Genomic DNA, 15419 nt, shown 5'->3' on the forward strand with positions numbered 1-15419 from the left:
AGTTACGTTTACCTAAAATACTGTTTTACGTGTGTAATAAAAAAGTAAAAGAGCATTAAAAAACTTTCGAGGTTTTAAAAATCAATGCTTCAAGAATTGAACACAAGATTCAAGAATATAAGCTACACTAAATAAGGAAATGTTTCGAAGATATCTTGCATTGCAAATACTTGAATTAAAAATGCTAAATCATAAATATTTTTTTAAACTAATATTAGTTTAATTTTTTAATTAAACTAATTTAATGGTAACAAAATCAAACAAAATAATTCTAATTAACTATTGTAGTATATTTTGTCACAATCAATGTTTTACTCCGCAGAAGTAAAGGGCAGTTTCGGTATTCACAAAACGTTTAGAACGAATACGAAATTAAAGTCGATCGATTACAAAAAGGTTTGTGAAAATCAGTTCAGAATTAACGACACAATCACGTAACATAGTCACAAAAAAATTCCGACGAATTCAAAAACTTCTTTGAAAGTCGCTTAACAATACCGGAGCAGTCTCATTCGGATATGCCCGTGACATTGAGTCAGGGGGATTCGTAACGATGTTATTCGTGATTTATATTCAAGCTGGAAAGTTTTGTATTTTATTTCTAAGTTATTATTCTTGGCCAACCAATCAACATTATATTTAATCTTTTGAAGTCTTATTTAACGTTCTGATACATTATGCATAAGCACTTTAGTAAGAAGATAAAACAAATTATACCGCGGAGTAAACATATTACACTTGAATACGATTATAGCTTACAAGACGGTAAACATAAATGGAGACAAGTTACTACTTACATTCATGAGACATTATACCTATTTAATGTTCTTGAATTCTTCCCACGATAAACCTTGCTATCACTAGTTTATATATTTTTCTTTCCATTGTCGAAAGAAAGAAGCACTCTTTTTCAACTAACTTACATAGGCATGTACCCATGTTATTCATGTAACCGTACGTATCACAGAATATAATATGAAGCAGATGCGTCACACTGTATTATATTCTATGATATTCGCGTTACTGTTATGTCTAAAAACGTCGATTGCTACTTTCCAAAAGTTAGACCGTTAAAATGTTTCCTTTATCCGTTACCTAAAAAAAACCTCTTATGGAAGTTCCATAAAAAAAATAGATACTTATAATAAAATAAATTTTATAATAAAATTGTGACCAATATAATTAGGTAAATCCTGATTCATATTCTGGCATACTCAATCAGAAACTGTCGATTCTGATGGCGTCGTCTGTAGCATTATCAGTTAAGCCCGCTCCAGACACTCATTCGATTCCATGCGAGTCGGAAACGAAAGTTCTCCAAGTTATAATAAGATTGGATTCGAAACCCACTTACTCTGCACGGTCGCTATTGTTGTGAGGTACATGTAACCCCTTTGTGCAACTTTAATCTTACATACAAAAAGCTTTGTCAAATAAAAAAATTAAATCTGTTTATTGTTGGTGTACCTACGTAATAAAATTTGCTAAAAATATTAAATTAACGATTCTAATTTAATGTGATGTACTGATTATTTACGTAATTCATATAGCAACATAAATATTAAAAGTTATTACACAAACATCGCATGGTAACTTTATGACTCTATTTCGATCAAATTATGTTTCCTGAACAACAAATATATACCCACATAAAACATTTATACTCTTTCTAAAAAAATAATGTATTAAACAAACAACATGTGTGTTGTGTTAAAATGAATGGAAATTCCATTCAGTTTTGTAGCAACAAACTTTAAATAATCAGCCTTCACCGCTTCCACTATATATCGATTGGTAACTGTATAATGTACATATCATTGTAAATGCAAAGAGATCCATTGCGACGAAACTATTTTTATTCATGATTTTTGTTACCTACGTTGTATAATATTGATTTAACTGTGTTTGAGTGAATCTTTAATAAATGGTATAGAAATATTAATCAAATATAAAAATCATATTGTACCTAAGCTAATTGTGTAGTTGACCTACTTGAAAAATTTCTATATCAAATTTTGATTTACAAGCATAATGAAACCATAGCTTTTTTGATTTTTTAATTATATTCTAATATTTATTACACAATAAATATTAGAATATAATTTTCATATATTAATTCTTACTAACATCATAAACGTGAAAGCGAGTATTTGTCTATTATCTTTGAGCAATCATTATGAAACATATACGTAGTATTTAGGAAGGAAATCAAGAGCACAGTATTTAATAAAACACCAATAATGCAAAAACATGTCTCCAAATTTCAAAAACCAATATTATAGCAATTGGGACTGACGATGGCGCAGCTGTATATGTCACAAAACCAGGACGTGATCGCGTGTGTGCCAGAAGCACGTTCGCTTCCAGTACAGCACATTCGTTTAAGTGACAAGAAACTGGATGATAGGTTTTTATAAAACCCAAATTGCAGAATACAAGAGAAAAGAAAATGGCCTTCATTTATTCTTATCATAAATCATTTTATTTATACAACTTAAAATATCAAAAAAGCTGATGGTCCACCATATAGAAAGTGATAACAACAGCATAGGGAGAACACAAAATATCCTATAAAAACTTATGGCAGCCATCGTATAAAGCCATTCTGAGGACTGAGGTTTTATACCTCCGTACGCTGTAATTTAACTGTCATATCCTATTCAATAAATAATAATAGTAATTCATATATACAATATCTAATAACAGAGAAACAAATTTATTATTTTATCTTAAATAAAACTCTTTATTTATTTATAATTTTTAATTTTGAAGAAAAAATATTACTCTCTCTCTCTCTGCAATGTTGTTTCTTTCACTTGATTGATAAACTCGAATTACTTTCGCGATATTTTTGGTGGATGATTTATGTTACTCTGCAACTAGGTACATCAAACTAAGAAGGAACAAAACAACTTGTGTGTCTTATGATAAGTTTGTCATTCATTTTGGTCTATCAATCATTGCTGAGCAGGACTCCCTTCGTAGTTCTTTTAGGTATAGTCCAACTCTGATCATATTCTTAAAAGTAAACGAGGGATAACCTAATAAAAAATGGACTTATACATTATTAGTAACGGAGCTTACAGCCCCATTGCCAGATTGATCTTAACGCGGTCCTCACAGGAAACCATCGTGATTAATTCGTGATGAAATCGTCATTTGGGCTAATTGCATTCAATTGTGAAGCTTGTTGTCTAGTATCCCCATTGCTAACAATATTCCCCATCTGGTCGACATGCGCGTGGTCTCCCCTAGAAACCATCGTGGTAAATTCCTGGTAAATTCATCACGATGGGCTAATTGTTTTTTTTTTATACAACTTAGAATGGCAAACGAGCTGACGGCCCACCTGATGGAAAGTGGTAACCGTCGCCTATAGACATGAGCAGTACCATGGACATAACAGAGTATACTGTTTCACCCATGATACCTCCCATGCGTTGCCATTCCTGAGGACTCAGATGTTATTCCTCTGTACCCTGTAAATTCACGCCATATCCCACCCTTCAAACCGAAACACAGCCATGCAAACACAACTGCTTCACGGTAGAAACACGAATGGGACAGAGGTACCCAAGCAATCGACTTTTGTACAAAGTCTCCCTCTGGTGAACTGATTTTATACTTATCTATCATCCCTCACCGTCACCTTGTCACCGTATACCGGTATTATCGATGGCGGAGTTCCATTTTCATTTAAAAAATACTTTATTCATCTATCATGCCTCACTAGTAAAGCGACGAGGAAATAACTAACGCACGCAATATTACCATTCAATTTTCATTTATTAAAAAACCTATATCTATGTCCGTCTTTTAAATAGTAATATACTATTTATTATATACTCAATGGTTGTATAACAACAATTAGACACAGCTTAAAGTAAAATTGTTATCAAACGACCACTGCAGATATATCGATTTCTTATTTATAACAGTACGGTCTACATATAATCATAATAATAACTGTTGAATAGATTATGAAATATCTAATATCATAAGTAAGTAGTTACTGTAATAATCTAAATACATTAAAAACAGAATTTTTTAAGATTAATATATACCTACTAGTACTAGTGTTGTAGTAACTCGCAACGATCTAATTTATTTTTTAGTTTCGACCTTTTATCGTATTTTAGTAAATTTACATTTTATTTATGCTTTTTATTTATAACAAAAGTAACGATCCCTTCACAAATTTTCAAAAGAATTCTTAATAAACAATACAAATTATCATGGCTAACTGGCGCTGTTAATGCCAAAGAAAGGTCTAATCTCAAATATAAATAACCTTCAAAGTTTGACATTCAATCACAATATTACAGTTCGTAATGAAAAGAGCCGTTTAAAAACTGTTTGCTGTAGTAAGATTTAATCTGTGACAGAGGCTATATGTAGTTATTAGTTGTAGCAAGTCGACGCGCAATCGGCTGCACGCGGCGTGTGGCATTTTGCCAAACCACATTCACGTAGCGCTCCGCCAATCATGCAGCACTTTAGGTGCTCTTAACGATAGACACGTTTACAACAATATTTATCGTGTATACTCTTTAGTGAATTGTTTTGATTTGTATAATAGCCGAGTTTACAGCCACCGATGTACTACTTGAAAAAATAATTAATTTGAAAATCGAATAATAATTTTTATCATATTTCTACTACGTAGCAGTGTCTGGTTCTGTTTGCATAGACAAAGTTCATACTAGAATGTATTCTTTTCACTTTTTCATATTGGCTTGTATAGAAATAATTTTATGTCACAGGTTCAATAACTCTTAAAACTAGTAAAGAGAGTTATCGAACTAAATTGGACTCTATTGAGAAAAATAGATATACGCATATAAAAGAAGGATGTCTAGAATATATAATGGAAATAATGGGTCATTTGCGGTCAGTGCTTGAAATGAAAGAAATTATGTACAAAAATATGTAACGAAACTTGAAGAATTATTGTGATTTCCATTCCAAAACTGATAAATGAACATTTGAAAAGCAGCATTAAAAAATAATATCTAGAGCCCGGGGTCAAGACAGCGTTGTGGCGTGCAGCCAAGACTACGTCATGACTTAATGTGGTGTGAACTTTTTACGTTGCCAAATGAACTCCAGAAACTGCCAATAGAAGGAACTCTCCAAATGTCTTGTATAACTAGTTAAAGTTGATAATGTTAAAATAGTACCCAAAAGATATATTTCATACCAAATTCTACTGTAAAGTAAGTCCACTTTTTACATTTATGAACTACAGCATCTATACAGCCACCTATCATATTTTAAAAGAGATACTGGCGCCCATCCTTCGCCCTCCCTTAGTCATCCCTTACGACGTCTACGGAAAAGAAAGGGTGGCGCACGTCATACTGCATATCTTAACACAAAAAAAAGCGCAACTTATTAAAGATTATAAATTTTTGCAATGAAACATACCAAAGCCAATCCATATTATAAAATTTTATACAATTCCTACATAAACGATATTTGAGTTATATTAATTTGTGATTATTGTGAAAGCTTTTAATAACGCAATTACTTTAAAAGTAGTCATATTTAATCTACCCTCATAATACCCATATCTATACTGATATTCTAAAGAGGAAGGATTTGATTTTTTTGTTTATTAATAATAGATAAATACAAAAACTACTGTATCGATTAAAAATTTTTTCATCTATAGAAAGCTACATTATTAGTGAGTAACATAGCCTATTCCCGTGTGATCCCAGCATATAATAGACCACTCCTTCCATTCCCGTGGGTGTCGTAAGAGGCGACGAAGGGATGGGCAGTAGCGTCCCTCCTAAAATATCTCTAGAGCCTAACTGTGGTTGCTAATCTACCTGCCAAGCGTGGTAACTACTGGCAAAACCACTTTAAGGGGAAGGCTTATGTTCAGCAGTGGACAATTAAAGGCTGATATGATGTTGATGATGATGTTAGGCTATTATTTTCTAAAATTCAGTCTACTCTACGAAGCCGGGCCAGACCACAAGTACTAGATTATCAAGTAACTAACTTGCGATTTATAAACTAACAAAAATACTAGATATAACAATAAAATGAACTAACACATCTACTTACACGAGAAATAATAACATCGTTACCATCTTTGTTATGAATAGTTACCATTTATTAATTAAATTCATTAGAGCAATACGTGCTATGCAAACAGTGCTAAGTAATTGATATTGCATTAATATAATTATAATATCTGAATGTTACCGCTGTGTGATCCCGGCACGGAATAGGCCACCCACTTTTTTACGTGGATATAGATAGAGAAGATTATGATCGAGAGATAGACAGCAGCGTCACTCTTTAAACATTACTAAAACCTAATAATCATTACTAATCCGCCTACCAAACGTGGCAACTACCAGCAAAATTCCCTAAAGGCCTATGTTTAGCAGTGGACAGTTAATGATTGATATGATGATGATATTAACCTGAATATTACCATCGCAGTCTACAATCACAAATGTTACAAACTACTGGATTTTATTACGAGTCCATTACCTATATTATGTTCCACGGAAAAAACACAGCGACCCCAATCATAACTAAAAAAAGTAACTAAAAAATATCTCTTATAGTGAAAAGCATATTTTCAATATTTAGAGTCGGTAAAGTATAGTTAATGTTTTTTTTTAACTCTTTGTTCAGCTACTACGGTAAACACTGACGTTTCACCGAGTGTAAAAATGGAAAAACAATTCATATAGACGTGCAATGTATATCCCATCAAAAACGTAAAAAATAAAAAATGCCAAGCTTCGGAACACAGTTCTACCATTAAAAAGTTGTGGGATTTCATCTAAAACTATGTCAATTATTTTAGTTAGTGTCTATGGAAAACCATATCAATAGTAAACATCTTTATTTCTATAATAATTGTAATAACTTGGTAATTGCATGGCAATATATTCTAATAATAAAATACTTTAGTATTAAGTACGCTGAATAATATCTAGATTTTGAATTAAATTATTCTTTTATAAATATGCATATTAGCAATATAGCTCATTATACTATGTCCTCTTGATCTATAAAAATTTATACTTCTTGCTTTATCCATAAATAAGTTATAAATCAAAAATGCCGTGAGAAAAATATGATACGGCTGTGCTCGCTTGGCAATATATGACGTGAATTGTTCTATTCGTAGAAAGCCAACACTATGATTACGACCTACATAAATAGGAACCATTATCATGAACCCTTATTAGTTACATCCCATGGACCCCTATTTTTCGCTGACATGGACCTCTTGCAGGTCGTAATCGACCTCTGATATAGACCACTTTGGGTATCATCGCTCTATGTGGGCACTCAAAGCTGACAATAGATAATAACATTGTCTATTGGCCAAGTTTCATGAATATTACCACTAAGTTCGGGTTAATATACCCATTACGTCTTGTTCTATAGATACTTACCTAGTTATACGATTGAGGGTATAAACAATTTAGACATTTAGTGACAGGCAACGCAGTCGATATAAACAGAAAGCCATTAAGCTGGGTTGGCAACGTGAGTTCGGTACGGTACCGCTACGAGGTTTAATAATATGAGATCGACGAGCCGCAATGTCGCTCCAAAACATTGTGCGAGTGAGCTTTGCCATTATGTCAACATATTTAACATTCTTCTGGACCCCACCTTCCATTGTACGAGATACTTCTCATCATGCATAAAAATCCTTATTTCGTTCTTTTTATTTTTTATGTCCTGAATTTAAAAATAAATGACAAAAATTGGTAAGAATATTTTAATGAAATTTCAAAAGAAAAAGGTATTTGGTGAAGACCTATTCAAACTGTACCTCAAAGCAATCCTTGGTTTTGTAGAACTAAATTAAATAGATATATTATTAAATTAGCTTTTCGATTCCAGTCTGACTATTATCTATAAAAAAATGCACATCTGATAGGTAAGTAAGTCTTCGTCACCCCATTGCCAAGTTTGTGTTATCATCTATGATGTGCAATAAACTTGAAGGAAACAAAAATTCCCTCACCATTTGCACCAAAATAAACCAGAAAACAAATTATCTTAAATATACATAAAATACACAACTACCCAGATATCATTAAAAGGTTCCTGCTTAGCCACAATCAGAATAATAATATATACCTATAAATAACTATTCCCGTGACTTCGTCCGCGTCATCGGGACATATTGATTGAACGAGCTAAAAAGAAGTGTATATACAGTGAAGAAGGCTCCATGCCAAATACTACGTAGGTACCACATTTCACGCCGATTGAATGAACCGTTGAGGCCCTAATAAATAACAAACAAACAAAAGTTTCACATATAATTAGGTAAGGATAGTACTTCTGCTGCTGAGACAATTTTGTTTTAGTGGTTAATTCGATAATTCGATTTTCGATACAGCCCATATAACTAGTATTAGTGTCGACCCCTCACAAAATATTTGATCTCTTATTCATCGTGTCCATCCACATAATGACAATGATCTAAATGACAAGACGAATAGGATTCTTATAGTAAAGTAGCAATGTTAGATATTATGATCCAATGACATGTGAAAATATATACATATGTAACAGTATAAGCCACAATTAAGTCATAATTAAGCAAATCGTATAAATAATGTGCTTTAACGTAAACTTGGCAAACTCTATCTAAGCACAATATAATATATAAGATTACTTATTTGTTTTAAAAAATACGTTTTTACCATCTATCCCAGTTGTACCCTAACTAGTAGCAATCTGCCCGCGGGCGGGACTAGAGGGAACAAGGGATTGTGGATGCATGAATAAATTAAAATTTTAGAGGCCGGTTCAGCGAAAAGCATGGGTATTATATATGATACTGTTTATTTCACATGCCCTCACACTGACACACAATGATTATTAAACTCATTATTGTATCCTATATTAGTAAATATTATACTAAGAACAATCTACAACTATGACTCCAAACGCTAGAATAAGAAGCGCATTATATGTAGGTACCTACTGTTATATTAGTGGTTGAGTACAATTGGTCTATGTACCAAATTTCATTCAAATACATTTAACCATTGCTTTCGAAATCAGAGAAATCGTCTTCCATAAAAAAAAAAACAAAATTAATGAGGTCAACTGCATGATACAGTCAACAATTTATTTAGGTATTTATTAATCAATGTAATTAAATTCGTATTTCACTGGAATAGCTTACCCAACATACGCGTTTATATTTGAAATGGATATTTTCCGTCCTTCTTAATTTTATTCACCTACCTCGGGTAAACCCATTCAAACGCCTACCTATCGCGTATAGTATTATATTATCTGTGCTATCACCTTCATAGTTAACTAGTAAATCACAGCCAACCTCTCAACCAACCCTGTTCTAAATAATGCTTAACATTTCTATTATCTGATTCCCTTCTATAACATACATAGAAAGCATCCTAGCACATTTCCTACTGTCAAAATTAGACAATAATTTCGGAAACTAGATAATAAATCGTTTTGAAGGGTGGGATATGGCGTGAATTTACTAGGTACAGAGAAATAACACCTGAGTCCTCAGGAATGGCAACGCATGGGGGGTATCATAGGCGAAACAGTATACTCTGTTATGTCCATGGTACTGTTCATGTCTATAGGTGACAGTTAGCACTTTCCATCAGGGGGGCCGTCAGTTTGTTTGCCATTCTAAGTTGTATAAAGAAAAATTATGATTTTACTTGTCGAGTTCATTTTAATCTTTCATTATCACTCTACAACAAGTAATAATAATAATTTTTATTCTTATTAACATATTCGTAATGTTGTTATTGACTACAAGTCGAAATAATCTAATGCTTCTATTAATTTGCTTGATAAGTATGTATCTTTGTTAAATTTAGATTCATTTATCAATGTTGACTTGACATGTCGATCATATGTAATGTTCCTTAGCAGATATTAAATGTCTAATAGTAAATTACACCTTCAGTTATACCTTATAAATTTTGTTAACAAAATTCGTTATATATATTCTAATTAATTCAACCTATCTTTAAACTGGTGGTTAAAAATATGATATTATTAATTTTAAATTAACTTTAGCAATTCTTGAAAATAATGTAAGACAACATACTATATTACTTTATTTTAGAAACCTTTCGTGCTTGAGCCATAAAATTAACAACTATTACAATTTTCAACGAAAATCGACACTTTCTCAACACAAAATTGATTGGAAATTTAAAATCCAATGTAAACTGTTATGTTCCCAATATTTATTATAGATAGCGATATAAATATTGCAATTTACACCGCAAGTCCACAAATGAGAACATGGTTTCCGCTTTCCTCGAAGAAATATGTTAAAACTTGGGCGAGCGACCGAGCTTCACTCGTGGAGGAAAAAAATTACCACGTTAAATCGAATTTACCCCGAGATGACAGATATGTGCCGTCAGGTCGATTTGTCAACCGTAAAAAACTCTGTATAGCAAACTTCATTGAAATAGTTAAAGCTGTCTTCCAGAAGGTAATTTTACATTTGTAATATTAACATTCTTTTAATGAAAATTCAATTACAAAATAGAATCATTTTAATAATATATGAAGACTCTTAAAACCTTTATGCTAGATTTAATAATGACTGTTATCTATTTTGTATTACGTTAATATACTAATTCAATATAATAATGAAAGGCCTGTACAATCACCCACTGGCACGTTATTCAAACGAACATCTGGCTGCATAATCCAATATAACCAGACCATACCCAATTTCGTATCATAAACTGACGCGGCCAAGACTCGAATACGGAACCTCATTTTCATATAGAAAGGTATATACCAACAGAACTCTACAAAATTGCATTGTAAACTTTTATAAATAATTCTTACTAATATCATACTCACCATTTAGAATGGCTGCAGATCGCCTCGATTCTATATATTCATACCTACATGTATAGTATTTCCCATAGTTTATCTCGACCACGTGGATAAAGTCATAGATGTAGTTGAAAATAATGAGAAGATGAATATCGGTAATTTATCGTTAGGAAGCTCTTTTTTATGTTCTATTTAGAAGCAAGTCCACCCCATTTACTTTCTGTGTATCTCAATAATCTGAATATCTCAAAGACAAAATGCAGTGAATATATAAAACAATGTCTAAAAAGACACCAATGGATTTAAATGTGATTTCTACTGTCATTTAGTAATTTTCAACGAATTTAAAAAAAAGGAGGTACTCAAATCGGTTGTATTCTTTATGTTTGTTATCTTGTAACTCCGTCGGTAATAAACCGATTTAAAAAAAATTGCTTTTGTTACTTGAAAGAGCTTACTTACAAATTGGCACTATAGAAATTTTATCGATTCAGTAGTTTAGTTTTTACATAAGTAGGTATAATTTGTTTTGCCACAATTAAAGTTGTTTTTTTTTTTGTGGAACACAATCTTAAATTATTTATGGAAGATTTGTGTATTAAATTTGCCTACGGCGAAGCTAAAGCTTGTCGCTAGTTATTAATAGAAATAATTTTATTCGAACATTTTACATCCTTCTGTTACACATTTATCGATTTATAGACATATAAACAATTTTCAGTAATTATGTTACCTCAAATAATTTCCTTCCCCACGAATATTAATGGTGTAGAATCCCTACACCATGTTCGTATTATTGTAAATTAACATGGTAATATTTTATCAGGTTACGCAAGAGCCCCACAAAGGCATTTTAAATTATATATATCTGTGAAGGGTTTCCAGAGACCTTGATAATTAGACCCCTCGCCAAAATATAACGCCCATGGAATTATGGGATGACGTGAACGACTTAGAGCTATTGCCACATTCACTTTAAGCACCGACATTAAGACTTTCTTTGTGCTGAAGCGTGAAGTAAATGGAGGTCCGTTGTCTGCGCAAATGTATCTTTTTTATTGACAATTATTACTAGTTACAAATGGTTTAACTAATGATTTATGTGATTAATCAGTGTGCAAAATTAACTCTTTCAAGATGATAGAAGAACAGAAAGTATACAAATTTAAGTTTTAATCATACATGGGAAACGTGTTTAATAATTATTTAATAATAATATACATGTTAGAAAATAGAGAAAAAAAATATTGAAAACTGATAGACGAACAAACAGACATCGAAGTGATCCTTTTTTTATACAACTTAGAATGGCAAACAAGCTAACGGCCGACAGAGTATACTGTTTCGCTCAGGAAACCCCCATGCGTTGCCATTCCTGAGGATTCAGATTTTAGCCCTCTGTACCATGTAAATTCACTGCCATATCCCACACTTCAAACCAAAACACAGCTATGCAAACGCAACTACTTTATCCTATTACAATTTTGTTTTTTTCCATTATATGATTTTTAAGAAATAAAACTATTTTAACATTTTATAAATACATCGTGACTACCCCATCAAAGATTATAGTCGTACTCGTAAGCATGTATGTTTTATAAAAATGTCGTAAGGTTCTTTGAACTGTCTGTGCCAAAATTAGAATTAGGACTCCTTCAGTTAGTAACTATTAAATAACCTAAAATCTTTTTCAAAACCATTAATATATTAAACTTATGTTTGTGGAAGTCTTATTACGTTTAGTATATCCAATAAACAAAAATACAAGTTTATAACCCAATTTAATAAACATTTATGGCCCATCACATTTGTATTTCTAAATAATGCGCGATCAAAAAGATATATCTGAAATGTTGGTAAATGTAAATTTGTTTTTCTTTTACATTTAACTTGCAATGGGACGGAATCCAAAGAGCCTAAATTCTACAGGTTTTTTTTATTAATAAGTTCAACGCAATTTATTAAAATTGACCAGAATGAAGGATACTGCAGATTATTCACAATATATTATAATGTTCAACTTTAATTATAAAACGATCCCTTCAGCTACAGCCGTAACTGCCTTCACAATACCCACTAGAACTGTTATTAACGATAAATAAAATCCCTACCCCTCACTTATAGACCTTTTGTCTGCTAGTTAATAATAATAATGATAAAATCCTTTATTTCCTCTATCAATGGCGTAGATAATAGCACAATTACTTACCTATCGTATTACAATTCATAAGTTACATTCCCTTTATTTTACCAACATTCTATCAAAGTAACAACGTAATATTGTTTCAATAGTATATTTATTATGACTGAATCAAACATTAGGCAGTATTTGGTACACTTTATATACTCAATAGAATTGTCGTTGATTTGATGAATCGAATTTGATTTGAGTAGCACTCTGGAAAACGTAATACAACTGGCTTACAACTAAATTTTAAATGAGATTCATATCTATTGATTTCTCACCAAGAATATCGTTCCGTTTGTTTGCACATTGCTTTTCTAATAACTACAAATATTTTACTGCTATATCGGTTAGCATTTATGAGTTTATTTTACCGTTTCTGATGTGTGTGACGTCACAAACATTATGAAACGCTATCGTATCGATACCCCAGGGAACCCGAACCTCCCTTCACTTTGATCGTAGTTCCGGAGCAGGCCCCGAGGGCGAAGTTAAGTTTACAACAAGTACAAAACAGCCTCGCTAGGGCCGTTTGTTTTCCATTGTTGTCCTGATCATAAATATTTAATGAATTCGTTTTATTCAACGCCTAAGCCCGGCTGAAGCCCTTTTGCCGACAATGAGGCAACTTAGAATAACTTAAAATTACATTTTAATTAGTATCCTAATCAGCAGCTTACTGACTTTAAGTATATTATTCTCACTGAAAATGATTCTCAATTAAGCATAATTATATTTTCATCTTTTATTTTTTAAAACGTGTTTGTCAAAAACTGACACCATTAGAAATGTTATTCTTTTAATTTTGTATAAATTATTTTTGTAATTTAATAAACTCTAGAAAATAAAAGATAATATAAATATAATTATAAATAAAAAAATCGCATTCAATTATCTGAGAAATGTAGTAATCATAGCTATTTATATTTATAAGACAATAAATTATACTTTACCCCATATCATGACGTCGTTGATACAGTGAATGCCGCCCAGTTGATATAAAAAACACTAATTACCGTCACATATCATAATATCGTTTCACTAATAATTTTAATGATTTTACAATGTCAATCACGTTTATAAAGTTTATTGGTGGCACGTTACACGCGGCGTTAATTCGAAAATAAAGTATCACGCGCAAGAAGCACGTGCATCACCAGTGTCGCTAGGTGGCTACTATGTACTTGTAATGTACTGTAGTGGCCTGTGTAGTAGCGTGTATGCCGGTATGCCGGAGTACTGGAGTGTCGTCCGTGCTCGCCGGGCCTCCCCGCGGACTGAACTCTAGGGCTTCTACAGGGCGGCGCGCCCACGCTCGATACCGCCGCCTTCCCAGCGCCCTCCCACATTGCAAAACCATTTATAAAAAATCAAGTACTCACTGTAAAATATTATTTATAATCTATATTGAATTATTTATAGATATAATGTACGATGTTGTAAGTCGGATGTAACATAACTGCTAAGTTCGCCGGCTTAAAACGATTTCCACGGAGTGTTTTAGAGGATTTTTTATTTCATTTAGCCTTGGATCTCCGGCCTCGTGTCTATTTCTGTCTGAGCTTATATTACGCTTGATTTTGATTTATAATATCGACTTACACACAAATTGTTTCCTAACTTAAATAGTTTTTAGATACTTTGTATAAAATAACAAACTGTGTTGTCTGTATCCTTATATTAAATGTTATAAATGTGAAAGTGCGTTTGTTTATAACATTTTAACGGCGCAACCAGTTGTCACAAAATTTGGCATATACGTGCACATAAGATACGTTATATCTGTGGGTTTATTTGTTTATAACCTACTCTACTATAGTACTCTAACGGCTCAACCAATCATCGCAAAATATAGCTTACTCATGCACAGAGGGTACTTTTTATCCTAGTCCATTACAATATCCCATTAGCGCTGAGGAAGTCATGAGTAACAGTTACAAATACAAAATTATAAAAAAAAATACTTACAATTAATTATGACATTTTGTCTAGACTTTGTCTATTCAGAACTTACAACTATGGCTATGGCTGTGTCTATTTTGAAGATGAGATTTAAAATAAAAATTAATTCTATTTCTGTATTTTGTTTTTTATTGTCACACCTGCTACGAATAAATTTTATGCGAACAAAGTCGCTACTAAAAGCTAGTATGTTTGATATTTTAGTTTTATACTCGTAAAAATTCGACACACCTGTAAGATATGCGAAATGGAAAAACTATTTAATACACATATTTCATCCAAACACCTTGTTTAATAAAAATTCGTAGCACCGTAGAAGCTGAATGCCATAGCACACTGTCATGAATTAGAACTCAGATAGACGCTTATTAGGTTACTGACTTTTCAGAAAATCTATTACAACTGTATAATTAATAAAAGA

At 32.2% G+C, this 15419-nt stretch overlaps 2 protein-coding genes across 4 annotated transcripts in view; one reads left to right on the forward strand and one right to left on the reverse strand.

The window, feature by feature from the left end:
• LOC113522601 (CD82 antigen-like) overlaps positions 1 to 14513 on the reverse strand; it is a 102933-nt gene extending 88420 nt beyond the window's left edge. For both annotated transcript variants that reach the window (XM_052897871.1, XM_052897870.1), the window contains exon 1: positions 13990 to 14513. The gene's annotated coding sequence lies outside the window, so the exon portion shown is untranslated. The remainder of the gene's footprint in view (positions 1 to 13989) is intronic.
• Positions 1 to 15419, forward strand: part of LOC113523000 (uncharacterized) — a 180047-nt gene that overhangs the window by 126662 nt on the left and 37966 nt on the right. The window lies entirely within an intron of this gene.

Source organism: Galleria mellonella, unplaced genomic scaffold (genome assembly GCF_026898425.1).
Source record: "Galleria mellonella isolate WM207_F2 unplaced genomic scaffold, CSIRO_AGI_GalMel_v1 utg38, whole genome shotgun sequence".
Taxonomy (NCBI): Eukaryota; Metazoa; Arthropoda; class Insecta; order Lepidoptera; family Pyralidae; genus Galleria; species Galleria mellonella.